Source organism: Symsagittifera roscoffensis, chromosome 9 (assembly GCF_963678635.1).
Source record: "Symsagittifera roscoffensis chromosome 9, txSymRosc1.1, whole genome shotgun sequence".
NCBI classification, from domain to species: Eukaryota; Metazoa; Xenacoelomorpha; order Acoela; family Convolutidae; genus Symsagittifera; species Symsagittifera roscoffensis.
In genome coordinates, this window is record NC_087070.1 from 16,356,619 (window position 1) to 16,371,047 (window position 14,429).

General features: G+C 34.0%; 2 protein-coding genes across 6 annotated transcripts in view; one reads left to right on the top strand and one right to left on the bottom strand.

The window, feature by feature from the left end:
• Window positions 1-13,146, bottom strand: part of LOC134854909 (dynein intermediate chain 2, ciliary-like) — a 512,182-nt gene extending 499,036 nt beyond the window's left edge. For all 3 annotated transcript variants that reach the window (XM_063871307.1, XM_063871308.1, XM_063871305.1), the window contains exon 1: window positions 13,137-13,146. The gene's annotated coding sequence lies outside the window, so the exon portion shown is untranslated. The remainder of the gene's footprint in view (window positions 1-13,136) is intronic.
• Window positions 1-14,429, top strand: part of LOC134854908 (protein arginine N-methyltransferase 5-like) — a 568,964-nt gene that overhangs the window by 395,803 nt on the left and 158,732 nt on the right. The gene's annotated exons all lie outside the window — the stretch shown is intronic.

Here is a 14,429-nt window from a genome sequence, read left to right on the forward strand (position 1 = left end):
AGCCCTGAATGTTCCGACTGCCTTTTAAGGTTTATTGAGCAGTAGTAACTTAAAAAAATTAAATCCAATAAAATGAAATGAAAAAAAAAATCTAAAATTTGATTTTTTTTATGAAATCATCCCCCCGCACGCCATATTAAGTACAAAAGAATAGATTTCACTCATTGTTACAAATCAATTATGGCAAATGACCTTCTTTCAACCAATTTGGAACAATTTCTAAGACGGATTAACTCTCCGCTTACGCGTTAATAGCGCGAAAAATATCGCGCGTTAATTGTCCCAAATTGGCCAAAATAGCAATCTTTAAACCACCATAATTTTACGAAAAATGATCACAGGTGAAATATCTTTTCAAATTTAAGCTCAGGCCAGCAATACCTTTTGAATGATATAAAAAAATTCCGTCAAAAATGGTTAGTTAAAAAGTCGAAATTTTTTTGAAGAAAAAAAACCCTCCCCGAGCACAAATATTCCGTTTCTTTCGTATCGAAAGTCGGAACAAAAAAAACAGTCTTTAGGTCAAGACAACAGAGCAAAAGTTTAACCAAGTAAAGTACGCTTAACAGCAACAACAAAAAAAGATACAACCTAGAGTCACAATACTCTACACTACAATCGTAACACTTGATTCATTGATAACTGAAAAATTTACCATTGTTGTAAAATCGAAGTTTGATAATCATTTTCATATGATAATAGAACATTATTATTGGAGTCTGAGGTGCTTACACAGTTTTTTTAATGATTAACTCCACTGAAAGCAGTTTTTTAGTTTCTTCGTACGTTTTTGAAGGGAGTTTTTTTAAATTTTTGCAAAATTATATAATTAAAGGACGCCTTAGAAGATTTTCTGACGTAGAAAATGTGATTGACGCTTCATAAAATCCCAAATAAAACCAGAAGCCGTTTTTAACATTTAGATTTCTAGCCATTATACTTTAACTTTTCAGACTTTTAATTAGGCTCACGTCTGAAATGGTTTTAATATTGGAAAATAAACATTTCATCTGACATTAATTTGTGGTTAAGGAGATATACATGAAAAACTAGAGAGTTATTTGCTGTCGAAAAGAAAATTACCAATCGGGGAGCAAAAGTTAATATATCTTTAAAAAGGTTAAAAATAAGTTAAAACTTTGCAAACCAGTCTTATTGTTTGTGTTTAATTTTATATCGCGGTTGATCAGATTTAATTGTTAATTTTAAAATTTTTCGTCGCGGGTGATAAGAACTAAACTATTTCGCGAGTACTCGAAAGCTGAGCGAGGCCATGTGGCTAGTTCTTTTTTTTAGGTCAACCCTGAGCCACTGCCGTTGCTTGGAAATCGAGGCACCATTACTCAGCATAGAAAAAAGTATAAAATCTGCAAGTAACTCTTAACTAGAGAACAACAGCGCCAGAGGTTCTCCGTAAAGGACAACTCGTATTTTGGTCTTTTCCTCTGGTATAAATAGATATAAATAAAAAAAGCCCTACAAAAGTGAGCAAATTAGCGTTCGATTCCAAATATGCACCACTCATTTATATTTAGTATGGACTTTAGAATGGCGAATTCTTTGATTATAAGATTCAGCGAAACTTTTTGAACGACAATTCAAAGACCATTGATTTTTTTTTCAAAATGAAAAGTTTTTTTAAGTAGTCATTTTCTTACCTTCTATCCGTTTAAACTGAACGCAGAAGATGCAAATAAATTTACAAAGCTGAAGTTGAAAAAACTATTGTTTTTCGTATATTTAAGTTTAAAGATTAGAAAACTGTGATAAGAAAGAGTTCGTTGACGCGTCAATGAACTAAGAACGCTTGAAAAAATACTCTCGTTAACTTAAAAATAGTAGATGACAATTCTGATAATATTACGCAAAAGATTTAAAAGTAATAACAAAAATCAACAAGGATAGCCCTTCTGTAGATTAGATTATGTAGCAGTAGGGGATTTATAGGGAGGGGGCGGGGGGCGGACGCTACCTCCTCAAGGATTCGAACCCCTGCCAACCTAAAGAGTCCCCCCTTTGTACTATTTTGAGATATCCATTTTTGGCTGACTGACCCTAAAATTTTTCTAAAGGCGCCTTTGGCGCCAATATATATTAATTTTCAGGGGGAAGGGCGCATCAAAAAAAAACATCTTTTTGGTCGATTTTTTCCAAAAAGTGACTGAAAACGCCTTCCTTGGCTTGTTTTTTGAATCATTTGCTTGCGGTGTAGATAAGTTTTGTCAAATAGGGTCTTTATAGTGATTTGGGAGAGCTCAGAAAATCAATTTTGTCTATCTAAAAAAAAGGTCAACAAAATTTCAAATTTTTTTTTTGAAAATCCGCCCCCTCGAGAAAATCCTAGATCCGCCCCTGATATGTAGTTGACATAGGGACTAGTTTTGAGTTTATGTAAAGCCTTCGGTTTCCGTCTGGGTCTACTGCTCTGACTTTGCGATCGCTATTGTCTGGCACACTCTAAAACAATTGAGCGCAGTAAAATTAGGTACTTTGAACAATACAATTGCCCCTTGAATTTAAGGCTAATTACTCAGCTTTTGCATCTTCATCATGGCGCAGCCAGCTGAAAGTCAAGTGGGGGGGGGAGAGAACCCACCAAATATATTGTCAATTTGGGACGCGCGCATGCCGGAGCCGCCGACTTATTGGAAGGAGTGGATAATCAAACTTCACTGGGGAAGGATTGCTTAGTATGATATAGATCCAGATTATTTTTACTTGGATGCCACGGCGATTGCAGCGCCAACTGGGGACCCATGTATTAGAGAGGAAGCGCAACGAATCTTTAAGGCCCGAAAATCGGCGGTTAGTGTTAAATCGGAATAATACCCATGAGTTCTTGATGAGATGCAGATAGTTTTTAAACGAGAGCGAAATTTTACACACGAGCTAGCTCTGTTTTATGGAAAAATACAAAGAGATGACGAAACGTTTGATAAATTTCATGCAGAACGAAGTGCTTTGGCCGGGAGATGCAACTTCGCTAACGCTGCTGAAAATATTCGAGACATTTTCATCATGAACATGCGAGAGTCCGATTGTCAACGAGAGTTGTTCCGATCTACCAAATCAGTAGAGAAAGTATATCGAATCACATCATCCATTCAGAGACGAGAGCGCGCCTATGAATCGTGTACGGGAAAGCCGCCCTCGTAAGCGCCGCAGATGACCATTCAGCAGGAGCCGGTTAGCAATATTAGGAGAGGTCAAAGATATTTCAGAAATAGAGGGCGCGTGGGACGAGGAGAATACACACCGGGGGTTAACAATACCGGAGCTGTAAACCGTCGGTGCTATTATTGTGCACTAAATTTTACGTTGGATCATATTGCCAACTGTCCGGCGAAAGGAGTAACTTGCAACGCATGTCAAAAAGTAGTACGTTTCGAGCGAACATGTAGGGGTGTGAGACGTGGAACTAACCATTGGCGGGGAAGAGAACCAGTAGTTTTAGTCCGGGATGAGAACGAGCATCATCGAAGCACACACAGTGTAGACAACATACAGTAGGAGCAAGTAGCATGGGTCAATCAGCAGCAAGAAAGTGGCGAGGAGATATCAACCTCCTCAGGGTCCGACGATTACATGGTGATGTCAATCAAGAAGAAGAACGCGATGGAGCTGAAAATTCCGAGTGCTAGAGTCCAAGTTCAGGTGTCGGGAAAGAAGATGTGGCTAGGCTCGATAGTGGGTCCCCGGTTACAAACTTCAGTATGACGGATCTGAAATCAACATTACGTAAAAACAAATCTACATTTACAGCCAACACGAGAAGAATTTTTGGACTACAATAACAACCGAATACATATACAGGGAAAGATAGCGGTGACGAAGGCGCTCAATGGATGGGTGATACCGGCGCAAGTGTCAGTGATTGCAAGAAACCACCAATCGATCATTGGGCGCGATTTGATTGGCACCCTAGGACTGGAACTGGTACAAAGAATACGAGTCATGGGAATTACGGGGGAAGATAGCAGTGATAGCACAGATGGGCTAGACGAATTACAAACATACTTCTGTAAGTTATATCCAAATTTATTCACAAGAATCGGGAAAATTCAGAACTCTAAAATTGTAGCCGATTTTTTCAACGCGTTCAAGCTAATAAAACAAAAAGGTCGCAGGGTATGAATCACTCTCCAAGATAAAGTGGACAAAGTAATAGATTGTCTAATCAAAGAAGGACATATTATCAAGTTACAAAAATATTCGGATAACACTTTTGTGTCCTTAATCGTAACCACAGTAAAGAAGGACGGAAGTATAATACTGGCATTGGAATCAAGGGAACTGAATAAGTAAGTACATAAAAATAAGTACCAAATGACCAATATCGATGAATTAGTAGGCGGGATAAGTCAAATAGTTGCAAAACGGAAAGCAGGGGAAGTCTATTTTGTTACATTGGGTTTTACGTATGCATAGGGGAGGTAGCACTAGATCAAAAAACCAGCAAACAGTGTAATTTTTCATTAGTAGGGAGAAAATCGACAGGGACTTATCGTTTTAAAAACGAATTTTTCGGGCTTACTTCAATGCCGGACGAAATCCAGAAAGTTATAGATACCTTGCTAAAGGAATGCCCCAAAGCCAACGCTTTCATAAATGACATCTTGGTCGTATCGAAGGAAACTAATATATACCACATTGCATAAGTCGAGAAAATCGTTAAAAAACTGGATGTATCGAACGCCGCCTTAAAGTAACGGAAATGCGAATTTGCAAAAAATGAATGTGAGTGGCCACGTTTATGGATCGGAAAACACGGCTTTACACCGTTGGCTCGAAAAACCCAAGCAGTCGAAGATTTAAAAGCCCTCATGTCAAGAAAACAGTTGATGTCACTAATGGGCTCCCTGCACAGCCTACATGAATTTTTGCCAAAACTTGCAGAAGTCAGCTCACCTCTCCGTCCGTTATTGAGCTTAAACAATGAGTTAATTTGGACAGTCATCGCTTTTCAACAGTTAAAATGAATTCAACAGTTAAACTATATTTTCCAAGATTTCAGAAACATCCTGGTTCGGATAGCAAAATTAATCTTTCCAAAATTTTAGAAAAACCCTGGGATAGAAAAAAAACCACAAAGATTTTTGAAAAACCATTTGGATAGTGAAACTGGAAATTAAACAAAAACCTCCAAAAACTTGAAAAACCGCATGCAAACTGAAACTAAAAATCCCAAGACCTCAGGAGTAAAAAACAATTGAGGTTTTAAAAAAACGTTCTTACGACTTAGAAAATTATGATTGGATAATTAATTAGCCATTCCAAAAAGTTGTGGAAAAAATTTTTATCGAAAATTTGACCTTTGCAAAATTTACAAAAACCGTTGCGATAAAAAACTTGCCTTCTCAAGACTTTAGTTAAGCCATTGCGATAGAAGGAGATTTTTAAAAAATCGCTGGTTTGATATAACTATAGTTTCCAAGATTCCAGAAAAATCTTTCTGATAGTAAAATTAAACTTCCCAAAGCTTTTAAAAAATTGGAGCAGTAAAATCATTCTTCCTTAGACTAGAAAAAATATTGGGTTCGTAAAAATAGCCTATACAAAATTTTTGAAAAAAGTTTTGGGACAAAAAAAATCTCCAATGGCTTTGGAAAAACCGTTTTAGTTAAAAAAAACCCCTTGGAATAGAACAAACTCTTTGAATTTGAAAAAATTGTGTGCATTTTAAAATAATTAATAATCCCATGACTCTAAAAAAATGGTTGACACTGTGAAACTAACCTTCTTACGACTTTATTAATGGATAATCAATTATCCATTCCAAATAACTGTCGGAAAATTTGCTATGGAAAGTTTGACCTCTATACGACTTTAAAAACATAGTTAGGATGGTTAGTTAACCTTTTCAAGAATTTCAAATAAGGGTTGGAATAGACAAAAAACTCCTTAAACTTGAAAAAGCCGCATGCAAACTAAAACTAAAATTCCCAAGGCCTCAGAAAAAAAAACAATTGATATCGCAAAAACAACCTTCTTACCATTTGAGAAAAATTTTGTTCGGATTATTAGTTTGCCATTCCAAACAATTGTGGAATAATTTGTTATCAAAAAATTGACCTTCATGAAACTTAGAAAAATCGTTGCGATAAAAAAATTACCTTCTTAAGATTTTAGTTAAGCCATTGCGATGAAAAATTTAAAAATGAAGATTTGGTTTGATTTAATTATTTTTTCCAAGATTAAAGAGAAATCTTGTTTGAGATAGCAATAACAACTTTTTCGAGGTTAAAAAAAACTCTGGAATAGGAAAAAACTGAAGACTTTGTAACAATTGTTTAGATAGTAAAATTAAATTTTTGAATGTTTTTTTTAATCAATGGAATAGAAAACTTATCCTTCCTAATACTCCAGAAAATTATTGGGTTCGTAATTGGTCTCTCCAATAATTACCACAAAACCCTGGCATAAAGAAAACCTCCTATGACTCGTTATGACATAAGAAAAAAGCTTCATCTGAACAAAAGTTTTTAAAAGAATTTGGGATAAAAACTTGATTTTCCTACAAGCTTAAAAATCATAAGGTCGGAGAAGATAACCCTCTCAATATTTTTAGAAAAAATAATGCTGAAAAACGATTTAAAAATCCTAGATTTCAGAAAACGGAGCGTTGGGATAATAAAATATGTTTTCCTAAAACAGCAGAAAAGCGCCGTTGGGATGGTTAACTGAGCTCTCCTTGAACTTTAAATAAACACTCATGACAGTGAAACAATATTCAATTGATTCAGAAAAAATGGCTCCAAGTCCTAAAAAATATTTTGAGGATAGTAAGAAAACGTCCCAAAACTTACAAAAATGCGGTTGAGATTGAAAATTTAGTTTTCCTAAAACTTTAGAAAAATATAGTTAGTTTTTTTTTATTTAACCTTTCGAAGATTACTTACAAAAAGGTCGATAATAAAGAATTTTTTCCAAAAACATTTGAAAAACCGTTGGAATAGCAGAATTACCATACTCAAGACCATGGAAAATTGTTGGGATATAGAAAAAACCCGACCATGGTTTCAAAATACAGTTGAGATAATAAAATTGTGTTTCCTTATACTTCAGACGAGTTAAATTTGGGATAAAAAAAGTAATATTCCGTGGCCTTAAGAAAACCCATTTGGGATGATTATTTAACCTTCAGCAGAATTTTAAAAAAAATACTGTTGTATGGAGAAATTAATCTTCCAATACTTTAGATGGAAAGCTGAATTATTAAATTAAACCTTCCCAATATAAGAAAACAGTTGGATAGAAAACAAATCTTTTTAGAAAAAGATGTTGAATTAGTAAAAATAAACTTCACAAGACTGTAAAAATGAACCTTAAGGATAGCGAAAATAACTTTCCCAAGACCTCAGAAAAACATGCTTGGATGGTTGATGAATCTTTGCAAGAATTTGAAAATGTTTTCGGATCGAATTGACCTTCCAAAACTTGAAAAACATCAGGATACAAAAGGAAGCCTTCCCAAGAATTTGACAAACCATTGCATTAGAAAACTTAAAATTCCCGAGTTTTTGAAAAACCGTCGAGATGGTATCACTAAAATTTCCGTTAGCTAAAGATGGTATCACTAAAGAGTTCAAAAGTTAGCGTTGGGATAGTAAAAATATGTTGCCTAAGACATTAGACAAACACCGTTATGATAGTTCTTTAACCTATCCAAGAGACTAAACGTTAAAATAATTTTCGCGAGACTTAGTTTAGCGAGATTTTTGAGAGACTGAGTTTCTCCTATACTCTATACTCCAGAAAAGTTATCTTTGAGATTATAAAAAACCTTTCTTGGACTTTAAAAAAAACTTTTTTGGGATGGTAAATTAACCTTTCCCAGAATTTGAAAAAAATACAGTTGCAATCATAAAATTAGCCTCCCCAATGTTTTAGATAAAAAGTTAAATTTTCAAAGAAATATTAACAATTGAAAAAATATATTTGGATAGAAAACAAATCTTCTTAGGAAAAACTGGTGGGTTAGTAAAATTAAACTTCACAAGATTGTAGTAAAAAACAATGAAGATAGTAAAATTAACCTTCCTAAGACTTCAGAAAAACATGTTCGGATGGTTGATTTAAAAATTTGAAAAAGGTTTGGGATGGAAAATATGACCTTCCCAAAGATTAAAAAAAAACCATCAGAATTAACATAACCAAGACCATGGAAAAATGGTGGCGATATAGAAAAACCCACGAAGGTTTCAAAAATTGTTGTGACAGTAAAACTGATTTTTCTTATACTCCAGACAAGCTAACTTGGGATACTAAGATAAACCTTTTCAAGACATAAGAAAAACCATTGCGACAGAAAAGTTAACCCTCCCAAGACTTAAAAACAACTGTTAAGTTGGTGACACTAAATTTCCCAAAACCTCATAAGAAAGCGTTGGGATAGTAAAAGTATTTTCCTAGGACATTAGACAAACACCGTTGGGATGGTGTTCCAAGAGACTAAAGAAAATGTTGAGTTTGTTAAATTAACCTTCTCTTTGAGAAAAATCTTTCGCCTAATCAATTTAAAACTGGTGATAAAACCCGTTGGCAGTTTATAACTTACCCTCATAAACTTTCAAAACACAGTTCGGATATTTATACTAACTTTTTCAAAAATTTGCAAAACGTTGGAGATGAAATGTTAGCCTTCAGACACCCTGTAGAAACTGTAGGAAAAGTAAAACTAACGTTCGAAATTTTTGAAAAAAGCGTTTTAATAGTAAAATTAACATCGCCAATATTTTTGAACACCGGAAGAGAATAAAAACAACTTTCACTGTACTTAAGAAAACACCTTAAATTTGTAAAATTATCTTTTTCGAGACATCGAAAGACGGTTTGCTTATAAAAATGATTCTTCTAAAAACTCCCATAAAAATTATTGAGTTAGTAGATAATAATTTTTCAATACTTAGAGAAAGGATATTAAAAGTAAGTTTTCCTAGATGTCAGAAAAAGTAGCTTTAGTAAAGTAAACTTTGTTTTCCTAAGACATCAGAAAACTACCGATAGGATGGTTAACTGAGCTCTCCGTGAACTTTAGAGAAACACTCACTTTAGTGAATTAATCATTCATTTGATTTAGAAGTCTTGAGAAATAATTTTAGAAAAATACTAGACTTGAAAAAATTTCATTTTTCATAGTTAAAAATTTCCAAAAAAACCTTTCAAAGATTACTTTAAAAGGGTGGATATAGAAAAAAAATTTTCCAAAAATATTTGAAAAACCGTTGGAATAGCAGAGCTACCATACTCAAGGCCAGGGAAAATCGTTGGGACATAGAAAAAAACCTAGCACGTTTTCAAATAATGTTGCGACAGTGAAACAGAGTTTCCCTATACTCCAGACAAGTTGGGATAGTAAAAGTAATCTTCCTGCGACAGTGAAACTGAGTTTCCCTATACTCCAGACAAGTTGGGATAGTAAAAGTAATCTTCCTAGGATTGAGAAAACACATTTGATATTGTTATTCAACCTTCACCAGAAATTGAAAAAGCACTGTTGTCTCTTCAATACCTTAAATACTCTTCAATCTTCAATCTCTTCAATCTCTTCAATACTCTTCAATCTTCCCAATACCTTAATGCAAAGTAATATTAATAAAATAAATCATAGCAATTGAAAAAAACCAGATAGATAGAGAACAATTTTTTTTATTGAAAAAGTTGTTCGGTTAGTAGTACTAAACTTCACAACACTGTAGAAATGAACCTTAAGGATAGTGAAGTTAAATTTGCCAAGACCTCAGAAAAAATGTTTGGATGGTAGATGAATCTTTTCAAGAAATTGAAAAAGTTTTTAGATAAAAAAATGAACTTTCTAAAACTTGAAAAAAATATCAGGATAAAAAAGGAAGCCTTCCCAAGAATTTATAAAAACCATTGCGATAGAAAAGTTGAAACTCCCAAGATTTTGAAAAACGGTTGAGATGATATCACTAAATCGCCCAAGATTTCAAAAATTAGCGCTGGGATAGTAAAAATATGTTGCCTGAGGCATTACAAACACCGTTAGGATGCTTTTTTAACCTATCCACGAGACTAAAGAAACTGTTGATTTGGTTAAATTAATCTTTTAAATTTTTTAATAAAACTTTTGGCCTAGTTAAATTAAAACTCGTTGGCATAGTTATATAAACACTCGTCAAAAACACAGTTGGGATGGTCAAACTTGCCTTTTCAAAGTCTTATAAAACGGTCAGAATAAAAAAGGTTATCTTTCAGACAGCCTATGGAAATTGTTGGAAAAGTAAAATTAACATTTCAAATAGTTTAGAAAAAGCGTTTTAAAAGTACCACTAACAATACCGATAATTTTGAACACCGTAACAATAAAAAAAGAACTTTCACATTACTTTGAAAAACACCTTGAATTACGAAAATTAACATTCGCGAGACCTTGAAAGAACAGTTTTGATAGTAAAATGAACATTTTAAAGGCTCTATCAACAAATATTGAGATAGTAAAAAACACCTTTTCAATACTTAGAAAAAGCTAAGAGATAAAAATATCTCTTTCATTAGTAAAGAAAAAGTTGGGCTAGTAAAGTTATGAGCACCAATATTGAAGAAAAACCGTCCTAAAAGTAGACAAATTCTTCTCAAAATTTTTGTCAAAAACTTTGAGGTAAAAGAATATATCTTTCCCTTCAGAGAATTTGAGAAAACCAACAGACTGAAAATTTTTAACACCCAAAAACTATAGAAAAAATATTGGAGATCATCAAGAACAATTTGAGATAGTTAAATTCACCTTTCACAAACTTTTAAAAAACGTTAAGGATATTGAGAACAACATTGCAGAAGACTCTTCTAGAAATTGTTAGGATAATAAAGTTGATCTTGTCTATACTTGACAAAATTTTTGAAAACATCGGGATAAATAATGTATCCTTCCCAAGACTTCAAACCGTTGAGAAATTAAAAACGAACGTCCAAAGTCTTCAGAAAAATGATGGTTGTAAGAGTAAAAAAATTGTTTTTTTTTAGATTTTGAAGAAACATCTTTGGGATGATTTTTCAATCTTTCAAGAATTTAGAAAAAAACAGTTGGTCTAGTAAAACGAACCTTCCCAAAACTTCAGAAAAGAACCTTTCCGAGAACTTGTAAAAACGCTTGGTATAGAAAAGTTAAATAATAACCTCATTAATATTAATGTTAGTAATACTAAAATTAATATTATAGTTAAACTAAGATAATAACACCATCGGGATGAAAAAATATTATTTTCAACAAAACCATCGTGATAGCAAAAAAAACTCTCCTAGGAAAAAGTTGCTGGGATTGTAAACTAAATGTTCCCATGATGGTAGTAGAACGAACAGTTGGGTAAAAAAACGGAACTTCACTCAAGACTTTTGAAAAAACAGCTCGGATAATCAAAACTAAACTTTCAAAGACTTAACTTCCTAAGACTAAATAAAACTAAACTAAACTTAAACTCAACTTCCTAAGACTAAATAAACCTAAGCTAATGTTCAACTAAAACTAAACTAAGCAAAGACTAAATAAAACTAAACTAAATTAAACATAATAAAACTAAACTTCTTAAGACTTCAGAAAAACAAAGTTCGGATGGTTGAATTACTCTCTCATAGAAATTGTAAGAAAGAATTACGATAGAAAAAGTGACCTTCCCAAAATATAAAAACTATTGGTATAAAAAGATTAACATTCTCAAGATTTTAGAAGAACTATTGCTGGAGAAATGATAGTCAAGGTTTTGAAAAACAAATGAGATGGAATAAGTAGAAAAAAAACAGTTGGGATGGTAAAATTAAATTTCCCTTGATTTAAGAAAAAACAGCTGGGATGGTAAAACGTTTTCAAGAAATTTAAAAATCTACTGGGTTGGTAAAGTTAACCTTCCCAAATTTCTAGAAAAACTTAGAACTTCGTTGATAAGGTGAAACTAACTCATTAAGTTTCAAACCACAGCTGGCATAGTTAAGCTAACCTTTCCAACGTCTTACAAAAATGGTTGGTGTAAAAAGTAAGCCTTCAGAGAACCTGTGAAAGTTATTGAAAAGGTAAACCTAACATTTCAATATTTTAGAAAAAGCGTTGTAATAGTAAAACTATCAATGCCATCATTTTTCACGACCGTAACAGAGAAAAAACACTTTTCACTATGATCTAGAAAACGCGTTAAATTAGTAAAATTACTTTTCCCGAGATTTGAAAAAACAGTTGGTATAGTAAAATTAACCCTCATAAAGTTTCAAAACACAATTGGAATAGTGAAACTAACCTTTCCAAGGTTTTATAAAAACAGTTGGAATAAAAAAAGTAAATCTTCAGAGACCCCGTGGAAAATGTCGGAAAAGTAAAATAACATTCCAAAAACCTTAGAAAAAGCGTTGCATTAAGAAAAATAACTTTGCACGATGAAAAATTCTCAATGTAGGGAGACAGTGAAGAATCAAAGCCATCCAAAACACAAACAAGCAGTGTCATTTGAGCAATTTACACAAAAACAAAGACGTCCGCAAAGCAAAACTAATTAAATCATCGATAAAAGCGTTGTCAGAAAACGCCAAAATTGGAGAAAACGACTTGGGACATTAGTACGAAAAAGCAGCTGCGGACGCGATTAACATGGTAAGCCAAGACTTAATCACTTAAGAAATTGATAAAAACTCAGGCGCAAAATCTGTCTTGCGCAAAATAGAGACTGATGCAGGCGATGTTTATGAAGTCAAGAACAGCTGCAAATCACAGACGATGATAACAGAAAAGCCCAATGAGATAACGAAGATTGGCGGCAAGATCATGTCAAGAATAAGAGTTGCCCGATTTGAAATCATGTGAAATCTCAGTGAACCCAGTGATCAGACATTAATGAGCATGATGTATATGCCAATTACTTGAGATTGGTGGTCCCTCGAACACCATAAATGGCAATAAAGGCATTTCTGAAACAGGAGGGACAAAAAAGTGATGATTACGGTAGATACACGGAAGTTTAGGGACGAAGAGACCGCTGAAGGGCTTACTAGATATAGTCAAAGTTTCAGCATGATACCTATAGAAACTTATACAGAAACGGATTTGCGCAACGAAGACTGAATTTACTCTAGAGTACCCTTAGCAGTAGCAAATAACGGCGCCCTACGGTTTTTTGACAGAACACCATACTGGCATTTAATAAGGGAGGAAAATCATATGGATGAACTTCTTGGTTGTAGACTACTTTGAAAAATCTGATAAGTACATCCTGTGAAAATTTTGTATAATGATTTTTGACGTAACGATCGACCTCAACCCAGAAAGAAAGTACATAGTGAAATCAGTCAAGTTGATCATGACACATGAGCGAAGCGCTCCCAAATTTTTCGAGTTATAGAGTTTAGTTAGAAGCCAATGAGGCTGCCATCGTAATCTTGATTACGAAATTTTTTAACAAGTTAAGTGATAGTTAACAGGTATGCGTGGTATTCAAAGCCAATAGGCAAAATGCTGCCGTTTAAGGAAGGTGGTTTTGCTTAACAATGATTGTCCTTCGCGTGATTGTTTTAAATAACAATACTGATTCACCAAATCCCTTCCAGAGGGCGTGAGCTGGAGTACGATTTGCCGAAGAAAACAAGAAATGAATTGATCAAAACCTTAAACCGCTTTACGTTTTTGATTTTTCGAACCATCAGGATAGAGTTTGCGTCATGAAACAGTTTTCGCCAACTAAAAATTTATCCGAAAAAGTTCACTAAAATCTGAGGACAAAAGAGACAATTCGATCTGTTCGAACTTTGCTGAGAGACCCAAACAGGAAGAAATAGATTCATATGAACCGGAGCTAAAACACCTTGGGGAGAAGTTTGGGCAATTCAGCATGAAAAAAAAAATAAGAAGAAACCGCACTAGCACACAAGGAGGGGGCGAGGCGATTGATTGCGAAAAAACAACCTGCATGAAGAAAAAAAACATTACAAGAGTGTGACAAGATAAAATCATCCAAGCTACCGTGAGCCTGAAGAGTAACGATGGAAAAAAGAAAGAGATCAATTGCAGTTCTGTTAAGTTTTATGTTATCTAAATTCTGTCACAGGGAAGGATGTCTAACCAATTCCATGAATGTTTGAGTTTTGCACAAAATATGCGACGCAAAGTTAGGAGATCAACATTTTGGCAAATGCCTTTGAAATAACAAGACTGAGAGAAAAAAGGATTTAAATCGGAGTTGGAGATTTTCCCATGGAAACGAATGTCATTTTGCTATTGAATGCGACAGCTACTTTTAAGAGATAGATATCACAAGCACTCACGATGATGACCAGATAATGCGGCTTGGTAATCTTGAGCTATTGTGGGGAAAGGGTTACGCAAAACTCACGCTCGAATATCTCATTGAACGCCTCGACAAAGTATTCGCTTCTTACAGATAGTTCATGAAGAGCTATGCTGATAATGTGTATCCAATGCAACAGGTGAAGAG